This window comes from Capsicum annuum, chromosome 4 (assembly GCF_002878395.1).
Source record: "Capsicum annuum cultivar UCD-10X-F1 chromosome 4, UCD10Xv1.1, whole genome shotgun sequence".
Classification (NCBI taxonomy): Eukaryota; Viridiplantae; Streptophyta; class Magnoliopsida; order Solanales; family Solanaceae; genus Capsicum; species Capsicum annuum.
In genome coordinates this window covers 17464735-17477959 of record NC_061114.1, presented here as the reverse complement: position 1 = coordinate 17477959, position 13225 = coordinate 17464735, and the positions used below count along the sequence as shown (strand labels likewise).

Genomic DNA, 13225 nt, shown 5'->3' with positions numbered 1-13225 from the left:
AAAAGTGAAGGGCTTAATTGAAGTAAATTCCATATAAAAACATATTAACACTCAAGGAAGCATTCAAGGCGTTGCAAAAGTATTAATAACTCTCAACATGAGATACACCAAAACTAATGAAACTAAATAGAAGAAGAACAGGTAAAACTTTCGATGTGGAGTATAAATTTACGTGTAAAAATTTATTAGATAGTAGACATGATACCATAATATTAAATATGTTTAACGGATTCAACGCTAAGAATCATAAAACGTTGAACACATAGAGTTTAAATTATGGATCCGACTCTCTGCAATGTATATGCATGGCTCATCCTGGATCTTGAGAAATGCCTTACTCGAGAACCGAGGAGGTAAAGATAACGTTGCGTGCTCTCTATCCTCCCCGGATCTCACTTGTGTGATTACACTGGATATATTTTTATTGTATATATGTATCCTAGTCAACATTGGAAACTATTGTCTGAAGGAATAATACATAAACATGCCCTTTAACTTGACTTTAAATTACATCTATGACCTCCAACTTTGGGTGTGCACAAGTAGACACTTAAACTTCTATAAAGATGAACAAGTAGACACACACGTATAATACACATAGGACGTCATGCAAGACAAGAATTGGCCACGTAGGATGCCATATAAGAATGTGTCTATTTGTTCAACTTTATACAAGTTTAAGTGCCTACTTGTGCACACCCAAATTTGGAGGTTACAAATGTGATTTGACGCCAAGTTAAAGAACATGTTTGTATTATGCCTTGTTTGAATATTAAGAAGTTTGAATTTCTAAGTCTAAAGTACAGTGTACCTTCTATTTCCATGTGAAACCGTCTTTCTACCTTCACAAGAAGGTAGTGCGCTGCGTACACTCTATCTTCCCCGAATCTCTTGTGTGATTACACTTTTTGTTATATATATGTATCCTAATTAATAATGGAAACTGTTAATTTAAATATTAGGAAGTCTGAATTTCTAAGGCGACGTACAATGTACCTTCTAAGGCTATGTGAAACCGTCTTGCAACCTGGGATCGATAAGGCTATGTAGGTACAATGTACCTTTCAAGATCCCACTCATGGAATTACATTGAATATGTTTTTGCTGTATATATGTCTCCGCATCCAACAAAGGAAACCGTTTTTGATTATTAGGATGTCTGAATGTGTGTAATGTTTGCTGTTCATTTTTTCCAGTGTTCTAAGGCTATGTGAAACCGTCTTTCAACCAGGGATATGGGTACGTCGACGTACAATGTACCTTCCTAGATCCCACTTGTAGAATTACACTAGATATATTTGTGTAGTATATATGTCTCTGTATCCGACAATGGAAACCGTTGATTATTAGGATGTCTGAATGTGTGTAATGTTTGCTGTTCAATTTTTCCAGTGTTCTAAGGCTCTCAGAAACCGTCCTTCAACCAGGGATAAGGGTTCGTCTATGTACAATGTACCTTCCCATATCCCATTTTTTGGATTACACTGGATATGTTTTTGTTTTATATATGTCTCTGTATCCAACAAAGGAAATCGTTTGATTATTAGGATGTCTGAGTGTGTGTAGTGTTTGTTGTTAAGTTTTTCCAGTGTTCTAAGGCTATGTGAAACCGTCTTTCAACCAGGGATAAGGGTACGTCTACGTACAGTGTGCCTTTCAAGACCCCACTTGTAGGATTACACTGGATATGTTTTTGTTGTATATATGTCTCCGTATCCAACAAAAGAAGCCGTTATTTAATTATTAGGATGTCTGAACGTGTGTAATTTTTGTTGTTCAGTTTTTCCAGTATTGGCTCTTGTGTTTTTCATAGTGATAGGCATGAACGCGGGGCGAGGTCATCCTCGCCACAATTTTAACCTTCAAGCCTTATGAATGAAGAAACCCGTATCCCTCAAATAAGCAATATGTGGTACAAGTTTGACTTTGAACTAGTTGGGCTAGTGAAAACACCGTTATTGTACTGAAACCGAATTCATTGTACTATTGAATTTTCACAGTAATAAATGTTAATGCATAAAAATACACCATTATGGACCATATTTGCTTTTATTTTATCCTGTCGCAGATGACTATGTACTTGAATGTCAGTAAAACAGTTGCTATAAGGGTTAAAAAATCAGATAGTATCGGAATGGTCAAATCTTTATTACATGAAGAGGAGGGCATACCGGAATGTCTTCAGCAACTATTTTCAAAAGATGTTCAGCTAACAGATGAACAGAAGCTAATCGATTGTGGCATTATCGAAAACTCCATCCTTCATGCACATATCGACAATTCAGTCCCGAGGACATTGTTGGTAAAGAGACTCTATGCTGAAGGTGCAATCACGATTTTTTCGACGATTTTCGATACTATCCAGGATGTCAAAAATCGGATTGCGGCCAAAGGAGGAGTAAAATCAAATGAATTCTCTTATTCATAATGGGATGTTTCTTGAAGATGATATAACCTTAGCGCTTTACAAAATCGATGGAAGATCAATGCTTCATATGGTTTCAAATCCTAGAGACAAGTTGCTTTTTCCCGTTTACATGCCAACAAAGGGCAGTACTACTATTAATAAGAGTGAAGAAGCACATCTCTTTGTCAACATGCCTGCTTCCTGCTTTAGCTGCTCCGTAATTTTATTATATTATCCCTAATTAATTATTTTAAGTCATTTATATATAAAAAAATTAATAATACTTAATTAAAAAAAAGATAAAATAGATATTTATGACATGTCTGTTGGGGCTTTGGGCCGTAGGTGACAAAATAGTTTTAAAATGAGGTGTAGGTGATACAAGTCTTAATTATTGGTGGAGGTGACAATTACTTTATTATGGATTAAGAAAGTTGGGAAAGTTTGAAAATAATCCACAAGTTTTTAAATTTATACTTTGATCCAAATGTTAGCCTATATAACGAAAAACGGAGGAAAAAATGCGCTTTTCTCTCTCTTCTCACCCATTGTTGTTTTCTCTCTCTTAGCGATTTTTGTTGTTCATTGTTGCTGCTGCTTCATTCATCATCTTATGTTTCATTATCATCATCTTCTACTTCATTATCATCTCATCTTCTTCTTGTTGACCATTTGTTATTGTTGTTGTTGTTGTTACCGCTACTGTTCCTATTTGACCAATTTCTTAGGTCAAATTTTATTTCGAACATCACTTTCCACTTTGGCATTACTTCATAGGAGACCTTAGTAAGTCAAATTATAATTTTTAGTTGAATTTGTCATCTGGGTAACGGTTATTGTGTTGTTGTTTTCCAACAATAGATAGAACCCAATCATGAATCCAACATAAGATCCATCTGTTTAAACAGATAAATCATCTGTTGTGACAGATGAGACGTCTGTTTCAATGGAAGACCGATATGTTGGATTTATGTTTAAACAGATAGGTCATCTGTTGTAACATTTGACACATATGTTGCAATAGATTAGTTATCGTGCGACATAATAAATATCTGTTTCAACAAATTAGTAACCTATTGCAACTTAACCTGAACACGATTCCAACAGAAGTGTTGTCTGTTGCAATAAGGTAAATATCTGTTACAAAAAATTACTAACCTGTTGCAACAGGTAAGTCATCTATCGCAACAGATTAATTATCTGTTGCAATATGTCACTCATCTGTTGGAATCAACTCAAAGGTGATTTAGTACTATAACATCAATCCCAATAGGCACTTCATCTATTGCAACAGATATTAAGGAGCGTAACATGAATCCCAACAGGTAAGTAATTTGTTGCGAATGATCACTTACCTGTTACAACAGATAACACATCTGTTGGGATTTATTCACGGCACTATGAAATCACTATCAACTTCTTTTAACAAATGACTTTATTTAGGTACACCTAATAGAGGGATCAATAACTATAGGGGTGGATTGTCATGGTCAATGGGTCATTAGAGCAATCAATATGTATGACGTTGAAGGAGGGTGAAATGCTACAGACGATAGCTATGACAGTCCAAAGTGATATTTCGTATGATGATTTTGTGAACTTAATCATCAACTTTTGTGGACTGAATTATCAACCGAAAGAACTTGTCATCAGCTACATGCACAACTCCTTTGAAGATCAGAGGGCACTGCCTTTCAAGATAACCAATTAGGTTCGGTTGCGTGCTTATCTAAGTGATTTAATGTAATACCCGTGCCTTTTTCGTAGCTAGAAATCATCTCAAGGATGGTAGGACTTACTTTGAAATGTAAACCTATCTTTGTACACGTGGTATTTTTGAGATTTTCACTTTCTATCACGTGGGAAATTGAGATAGCTTTCCAATGGTACCAATTTTGTCCAAATCTGACATCAGACGAGAAAGTTATAGACGTTTTACTTGGAATTGTCGGAAACGCCTAGGTATGATGGCTAAGCTGACGGACCGCCACATAAGTGACGGATCACCACTTTGACCATCATAGCCAAGGCAGTTGAGCCAAGTACTAGATAAGGACTGACGGACGAGTTGACAGACCGTTAAAGTTGTGACGGACCGTCATCCAGGTCGTTAACTCTTATCCAGTGAACCCCATTTCTGGTCCACGTCTGATGGGATAAGTGACGGACCTTCAAGTGTCTGACGGACCGTCACACACCATATTTAGTTTATTTCCAGGTCATTTTAACAGGGGTATTTTGGTCACTTAACACTCGCCTATATACCCAGATAAGTCCGAATTCAGCCATTTTGCTCATTGTTATTCCACAAGCAAAAATTAGGGTTTCTCTCTAAATTTAATCCCCAAGAACAAGACCCAATCCTCTTCAAGAATCGAAGGATTTCAAACCCTTCAAGTTAAAAAACGTCAAGAACCCTGAGTCAGGTATGCGTAGTGTTCAACTATGGATCCAATCCGTTCATAGAGCTCAATAACCATGTTTTAAATACTATTTTGTGAACTTTTTGTGGTGATATGAGCATGTACATGTTGATGATTGTTGTTTAAGTTTCAAGATGATATCTAGAGGTGTTTTTATGGAATATATAGGCTTGTTAGTTGAAAACTATGAACTTTGGGTGGTGTAAAATGGTGCAAGTTATGAAACACACCTCTGCCTTAAAGAATGCATGTAAGGTGTTCGATAAAATGCTTAGGATGCTAGAAATTCATATTTATATGGCTCCATGATGTCTAAATGACAAGTCCATGTTAGCTATATACTTTAATATGAATTCCATGCATTTCATGTGTTGCTATTATTGTGGTATGAAGCATGTGTGATAATGGAGATATACAATATACACATGAAATATAGCTATGCACTCCCTACCATGCTTAATATGTTAAGGAACTATATGATGTATAATATCCCCTATTTATATAATGTGAATTGTGGACTCTAATCTTATGATCAAGTCAGTTATGTTGTGTCAGTTTTCTTCCATCGAGTCCTGGGGGTATTCGTACCCGAAAACTATAGTTGTGTGCCTAGAGCCATGTCATGTTTCACGATATATAAAATGAAGCCATGATTCAGTAGAATTCAGTTAGTCATGTGACTCAGGAAACCTCATGGTCTGAGTCAGTTATCAGATATCAGTAGTATTCCATCAGTCAACGAAATTCAGTAAGTTCCACTCACGTACAGTCAGTTAAATCATGTTCAATCTCTTCAGATGGGAGTAGGAGTTAGCACCGAGTGAACCTAAAGATGGGAACTCACCTGTATATGAGGGTGTGATTCTTAGCAGTCATCCCAGCATTCCAGAACTATGTAGCCAGCATAGGTTGAGACATCACAGCCTGTTATATGAAGGTATATGAGGTGGCTTAACTTGTTATATGAGGGTTCCCACCATTCTCACTAGAGTTACCTATTATATGAGGGTTGCTCACATGTTGTCCTTACCAGTGGCGCGGTATTGACACCCTTCCAGTCAGGGCAGAGATTGGACCCCAGCTTTGCCATAATGACACATATGGGGCATGTCGATTAAATAACTACCTCCCATAGTTTCAAACTCAGTCTCAGTAAAAGAAGTCAGATAGTTCTCCAGATATTAGTATACTAGGACTGTCAGATACAGTCAAATTTAGTTATAGTACAGAACTCAGATAGTTCCATCAAATTTAAGACTGTCAGATACAGTCGCGCATGTTATCAGAACTATAGTTTCAGCTATGTCAGCTATCAGTAAACCATGCATTAGCGTACAGATTTAGGTATCACGTACTCACAATCTCAGTTACTATGTATGTAAGTTTACACTCTCACGTTCATATCAGTCAGCCAGTTAGCATTGTTTGTGTATGTAAACCCTTTTATATTAGTATACCTCACTCGTATACTCAGTACTCCAGTTGTACTGATGCATTTGCGCTATGGTGCTTTCTTTCATGTTACACCATAGGTTCAGAGATATGAGCTCTAGAACAGTAGTAGCATCCAACTGCAGAGTTGTAGTGGTCCTCATCCATTCGAGGACGATATTATTTTATTTCATTTATTATTTTAGCTTAGTTTTGTTAGACAGAGTTAGTTGGCGATATGTTCCTTCAACTCCTTATTCAGACAGTACTTAGAGGCTTTCAGGTATTCAGATTTAGTTCAGATTTGATTCAGTTTTCAATTGTTTTTGGTATCTTTTATCCATATGGATATTATGCTTTGACAATTTTTTATTTAGTTGAACCTTATGGACTGCATGTTCATATTTTCCGCACTATTACATTGTATATTGCAGTGTACAAGTATAGATATCAGTCAAGGGTTAGCTTGTGGTCTCTCGGAGTCATAAGCATCGTATAGCATTCCGGTTCAGATAATCAGGGTGTTACAAACTTAGTATCAGAGCCTAAGGTTCAATAGTGTCCTAGGAAGTCTGAAAGCCACATCTAGTAGAGTCTTGTGCATGGGTGTGTTGTGCGCCACATTTATATACATGAGGCTATGAGATATTTTAGGAATAGTTTCCCTTCTTTCAGTATTCATGTTGTGCTAGTGAGCATAAACTTAAGTTAAACTCTCAGTATAATCCGTTCTTCTCTTATTTCAGAATGTGCCTCCAAAGAGAAGAAACCAGCCAGTTCCTCAGCCCGAAGATCCTTTGGGAGAGCATGTTTCTCATGCGGAGTTTAGGGTCACATTCACCACACTTGCTCAGTTTGTGGCTTCCCAGAATGAATGGCCACCAGTTATTCCGGCCAATCCAGTGGCCGATTTCGCAGCAGCTAGGATTTGGGACTTCACCCAAATGAACCCTCAATCTTTCTTCTAGTCTAAGTCTGATGAAAACCCTCAGGTGTTCATTGACCAAGTCCAAAAGGTCATTGAAATCATGGGAGTTAGTTTTGTTCAGAGCGCCGAGTTAGCTGCATACCAGTTATAGGATATTGCTCACACTTGGTACAAATAGTGAAAGTCTGAGAGGTTAGAGGATGCAGGTCCTATAGAGTGGGAGGAATTTGTCACGACTTTCTTAGACAGATTCTTTCCCCAAGAGCTAAGGGAAGCCAAAGTTCTTGAGTTCATCAAACTTAGGCAGGGAAATATGATGGTTAGAGAGTATTCTCTAAGATTCACTCAGCTAGCCAAATATGCCCCTCATGTGGTTGCAGACAACAGGGCTAAGATGAGCAAGTTCGTGTCAGGGGTGAATGATAGCATGGTAAATGAGTATAGGTCTATGATGTGAATAGTGATATGACTTCAGCCAGGCTCATGAACCATGACCAGCAGATAGAGGAGAAGAAGGTTAGAACTAGGGAGAGGCAGAACAAGAGAGCAAGATCAGGCAGTTTCAGTTTTGCTCAGCCTAAATCCGAAGGAGGAAACCATTCGTAGTTTTGTCCTAAGTCAGCAGCTCCAGATCCTTTCTCCGCTAGTGCCCCAGTGCCAAAATTCTGAGATGGCAACAGAGATAGAGCACCAGGCTCTAAATCTCAGGGCAGTGTTAGTAATGCCCGTATTTATCCTCAGTGTCAGACTTGCGGTAAACACCATTAGGGTATATGTAGAGCGGGTCAAGGCATTTGTTTCGGTTGTGGTAAGCCATACCACAGAGTCAGAGACTATCCTCAGCCAGGTCCTCAGGGTTAGCAAAATCATTCCACAGCTTAATTCGGTCACTCGAACTAGCAGGATGCCACTTCCAGTGCTACTAGTGGGCAACGCCCAAAGAGACTCTATGCTCTTCAGACTCGACAGGATCAGGAAAATTCTCCTGATGTCGTTACTGGTATGTTATAGATTTTCCATGTTCATGTTTATGCTTTGCTAGATCTAGGTGTATCCTTGTCTTTTGTCACTCCATCATAGCAGGCAATTTTGAAATCAGTCCCAAAATTTTAGCAGAGCCTTTTTTAGTCTCTACCCCAGTAGGTAAAACCATCATAGCTCGACGGGTATATAGGAACTGTCCGATTATGATATTTCAGAAATCCACGTCAACAGATTTAGTCGAATTAGAGATGACTGATTTTGATGTCATTCTTGGCATGGATTGACTTCATTCCTGCTATGCCACAGTCGAATGTAGGACCCGGATAGTTCAATTTCAGTTCCCAAATGAGCCCATCCTAGAGTGGAAGGGTAGTACTTCATCATTCGGGGGTCAGCTTGTGTCCTACCTTCGGGCAAGGAGAATAATTTCTAAGGGGTATGTGTATCATCTCGTGCATGTTAAAGATTCCAGTTCCAAATATCCTAGACTTGAATAAGTTCCAGTTGTTAATGAATATTCAGACGTCTTTCCTAAAGATCTTCCAGGCATTCCTCCCAAAAGAGAAATAGACTTTAGCATAGACCTTCTCCTAGATACTTAACCTATCTCTATTCCTCCATATAGAATGGAACCTGCGGAACTCAAAGAGCTAAAAGATCAGTTAAAGGATCTCTTAGATAAGGGATTCATCAGGCCCAGTGTGTCCCCATGGGGTGCACTAGTCTTATTCGTGTGCAAGAAAGATGATTCTCTCAGGATGTGTATTGATTACCGTCAGCTCAATAAAGTCACGGTCAAGAACAGGTATCCGCTTCCTAGAATAGATGACTTATTTGACCAACTTTAGGCTACTAGTTATTTCTCCAAGATAGACTTCAGATCGGGCTATCATTAGCTCAGAGTTAGAGAACGTGACATCCCAAAGACAGCTTTCCGTACTCGGTATGGTCACTTCAAATTTCTAGTCCTGTCTTTTGGTCTTACCAATGCCCCTGTAGCTTTCATGGACTTGATGAACCGTGTGTTCAAGCAGTAATTAGACATATTTGTTATAGTCTTTATAGATGATATTCTTGTCTATTCTCGCACTGAGCATGATCATTCAGACCATCTTAGGATTGTTCTTCAGACTCTCAGGGATCATCAATTATTCGTAAAGTTCAGTAAGTGCGAATTTTAGCTAAGATCAGTAGTATTCCTTGGCCATATTATTTCCTGTGATGGTATTAGAGTAGATCCTCAGAAGACCAAAGCGGTAAAAAATTGGCCTCGTCCCGTATCTCCATCAGATATCAGGAGTTTCTTAGGTTTGGATGGCTATTACAGATGGTTTGTCGAGGGATTTGATTCTATTGCATCTCCCATGTCCATATTGACTCAGAAGAAGGTCAAGTTTCAATGGTCAGATTCATGCGAGAAGAGTTTTTAGGAGTTGAAGACTCGACTCACTTCAGCTCCAGTTCTAGCTCTTCTAGATGGTTCAGATGGGTTCGTAGTAAATTGTGATGCATCCATAGTGGGTTTAGGTTGTGTCCTCATGCAGCATGGTAAGGTCATAGCCTACGCCTCCAGACAGTTAAAGCCCCATGAAAAGAATTACCTACTCATGATCTTGAGTTAGCAGCCGTAGTATTTGCCTTAAAGATTTGGAGGCATTATTTATACAGAGTTCATGTAGATGTCTTCATAGATCATAAGAGTCTCCAGTATGTCTTTTCTCAGAAAGATCTTAATCTTCGTCAGAGAAGGTGGTTAGAGCTCTTGAAGGATTATGAGATGAGTATCCTTTATCACCCGAGCAAGGCCAACGTTGTGGCCGATGCTCTCAGTAGACTCTCTATGGGTAGTGTTTCTCACGTTGAGGATAGCAATAAAAAGATAGCCCAGGAAATTCATCAGCTTTCCAGACTAGACGTTCCTTAGTTGACTCTTCAGAGGGTGGTGTATGTGTTCAGAGTAGTTCAGAGTCATCTCTATTTTCTGAGGTAAAAGAGAAGCAAGACAAGGATCCTAGCCTTGTCAAGCTAAAAGAGTCAGTTTAGGATCAGAAGGTAGAAGTTTTCTCCTAAGAGGGAGATGGTGTTCTTCGTTGTCAGGGTCGTTTGAGTGTTCCTGGTGTAGATGACTTGAGGCAGTGAATTCTTACAGAAGCGAATGGTGCGTGCTACTCTATTCATACAGGGGCCACTAAGATGTACCACGACTTGTGGGAGATCTATTGGTGGAGTGGTATGAAGAGAGATATTGCAGAGTTTATGGCTAAGTGCTCTACATATCAGCAGGTTAAGATAGAGCATCAGAAACCTAGTGGTTCCATGTAGGAGTTCACCATTCCTACTTGGAAGTGGGAAGAAGTGAATATGGACTTCATGATAGGTTTACCTAGAACTCGTCATCAGCATGATTCAATTTGGGTCATTGTAGAAAGAATGACCAAGTTAGCTTATTTTCGTCTAGTTCGTACCTCTTATTCAACTGAGGATTACGCCAAACTCTATATTAGGGATTTGGTCAGATTACATGGTGTTCCATTATCTATCATCTCAGATAGAGGTACACAGTTTACCTCTCACTTTTGGAAAGCATTCTAAAAGGGTTTTGGTACCCAAGTTCATCTCAGTCTCACCTTTCATCCTCAGACAGATGGTCAAGTAGAGAGGACCATTCAAACTCTTGAAGATATGCTAAGGGTGTGTGCAGTTGATTTCAAGGGAAGTCTGGATAACACTTGCCTCTGATTGCGTTTGCATACAACAATAGCTATCATTCTAGTATTCAGATGGCTCTATTCGAAGCTCTCTATGGTAGGAGGTGTAGATCTCCAGTTGGTTGTTTAGAAGTTAGTGAGGCCTCAGTCATCGGTCCTAACTTGGTATTCGATACCTTAGAGAAAGTTTAGTTGATCAGAGAGAGACTTTGGGCTGCTCAGAGCCAACAGAAGTCTTATGTAGATGTTCGTAGAAAGGATCTCGAGTTCGAGGTCAATGACTATGTCTATCTCAAGATCTCTCCCATGAAGGGAGTGAAGAGGTTTGGCAAGAAAGGGAAACTCAATCCCTGCTATGTCGGTCCCTTCAGGATTCTCAGTCGCTTCGGCAAGGTAGCTTATGAGCTCGAATTGCCTTCAGATCTTGTCTCAGTTCATCCGGTCTTCCATGTCTCCTTGCTCAAGAAGTACATAGGTGACCCAGCAGTTGTAGTCCCTATTCAGAACATTGATGTTCAGGACAGCCTCTCTTATGAAGAGATTCCCGTCAAAATTTTATACTATCAGATTCGTAGGTTGAGAAACAAAGAAGCCCCTCTAGTGAAAGTTCTTTGGCGAAATTAGTTCGTTGAGGGAGCTACTTGGGAAGCAGAAGCAGACATGCGTACCAAGTACCCTCACCTTTTCTCCGCCAACCCAGATCAAGCTCAAGGTAGCAGTCCTCCTTAAGCTTATTTAGTTTCACGTTCAGCATTCAATACAACTTGATATTTTATTTTGTGTTCATGTTCCATCACAAATTTGGTATCAAGTACCATTGCATATTCAGTCATGCATGCATGTATCAGTCCAGTAAATAATCATGCATCAGATATGCATTCTCATTGCGAGAACCTCAGTCATGCATTCATGAATTAGTTACACGTGTATCAGATATGCATGTTCAGTATAACGCGTTCAGTTATCAGTCTTAAGATAATGTTCCAGCTACTCATGTTCAGATTATTGTTTCGCCTCTCAGTCAGTTCCATTCGAGGATGAATGTTCTCTAGGGGAATATATTGTAATACCTGTGCCTTTTTCCTAGCTAGAAATCATCTCAAGGATGCTAGGACTTACTTTGAAATGTAAAATTATTTTTGTACACGTGGTATTTTTGATATTTTCACTTTCTATCATGTGGGAAATTGAGTTAGCTTTCCAACGGTAATAATTTTGTCCAAATCTGACATTAGACGAGAAAGTTATGGACGTTTTACTTGGAACTGTTAGAAATGCCCAGGTATGATGGCCAAGCTGACGGACCGCCACATAAGTGACGGACCACCACTTTGACTGTCACAACCAAGGCAGTTGAGCCACGTCTGGATAAGGACTGACGGATGAGTTGGCGGACCATCAAAGTTGTAACAGACCGTCATCCAGGCAGTTAACTCTTATCCAGTGAACCCTATTTTTGGTCCACATCTGACGAGTTAAGTGACAGACTGTCAAGTTTCTGATAGACCGTCAGTCGGACCGTCATACGCCATATTCAGTTTATTTCCAGGTCATTTAATAGGGGTATTTTGGTCACCTACCACTCACCTATATACCCAGATAAGTCCGAATTTAGCTATTTTGCTCATGTTATTCCACAAACAAAAACTAGGGTTTCTTTTTGAATTTAATCCCCAAGAACAAGACCCAATCCTCTTCAAGAATCGAAGGATTTCAAATCCTTCAAGTTCAAAAATGTCAAGAACCCTGAGTCAGGTATGCGTAGTGTTCATCTATGGATCCAATCCATCCATAGAGCTCAAGAACCATGTTTTAAATACTATTTGTTAACTTTTTGTGGTGATATGAGCATGTACATGTTGATGATTGTTGTTTAAGTTTCAAAATGATATCTAGAGGTGTTGTCATGGAATATATAGGCTTGTTAGTTGAAAACTATGAACTTTAGGTGGTGTAAAATGGTGCAAGTTATGAAACACACCTCTGCCTTAAAGAATGCATGCAAGGTGTTCGATAAAATGCTTAGGATGATAGAAATTCATGTTTATATGGTTCCATGATGTCTAAATAACAAGTCCATGTTAGCTATATACTTTAATATGGATTCCATGCTTTTCATGTGTTGCTATTATTGTGGTATGAAGCATGTGTGATAATGGAGATATACAATATACACATGAAATATAGCTGTGCACTCCCTACCATGCTTAATATGTTGAGGAACTACATGATGTATAATATCCCCTATTTATGATAATGTGAATTGTGGACTCTAATCTTATGATCAAGTCAGTCATGTTGTGTAAGTTTTCCTCCATCAAGTCCTGGGGGTATTCATACCCAA

The 13225-nt window shown here is 38.9% G+C and overlaps 1 pseudogene; it reads left to right on the top strand.

The window, feature by feature from the left end:
* Positions 1–936: 936 nt before the first annotated feature.
* The window catches only part of LOC107869077, a 36420-nt pseudogene continuing 24131 nt past the window's right edge, over positions 937–13225 (top strand).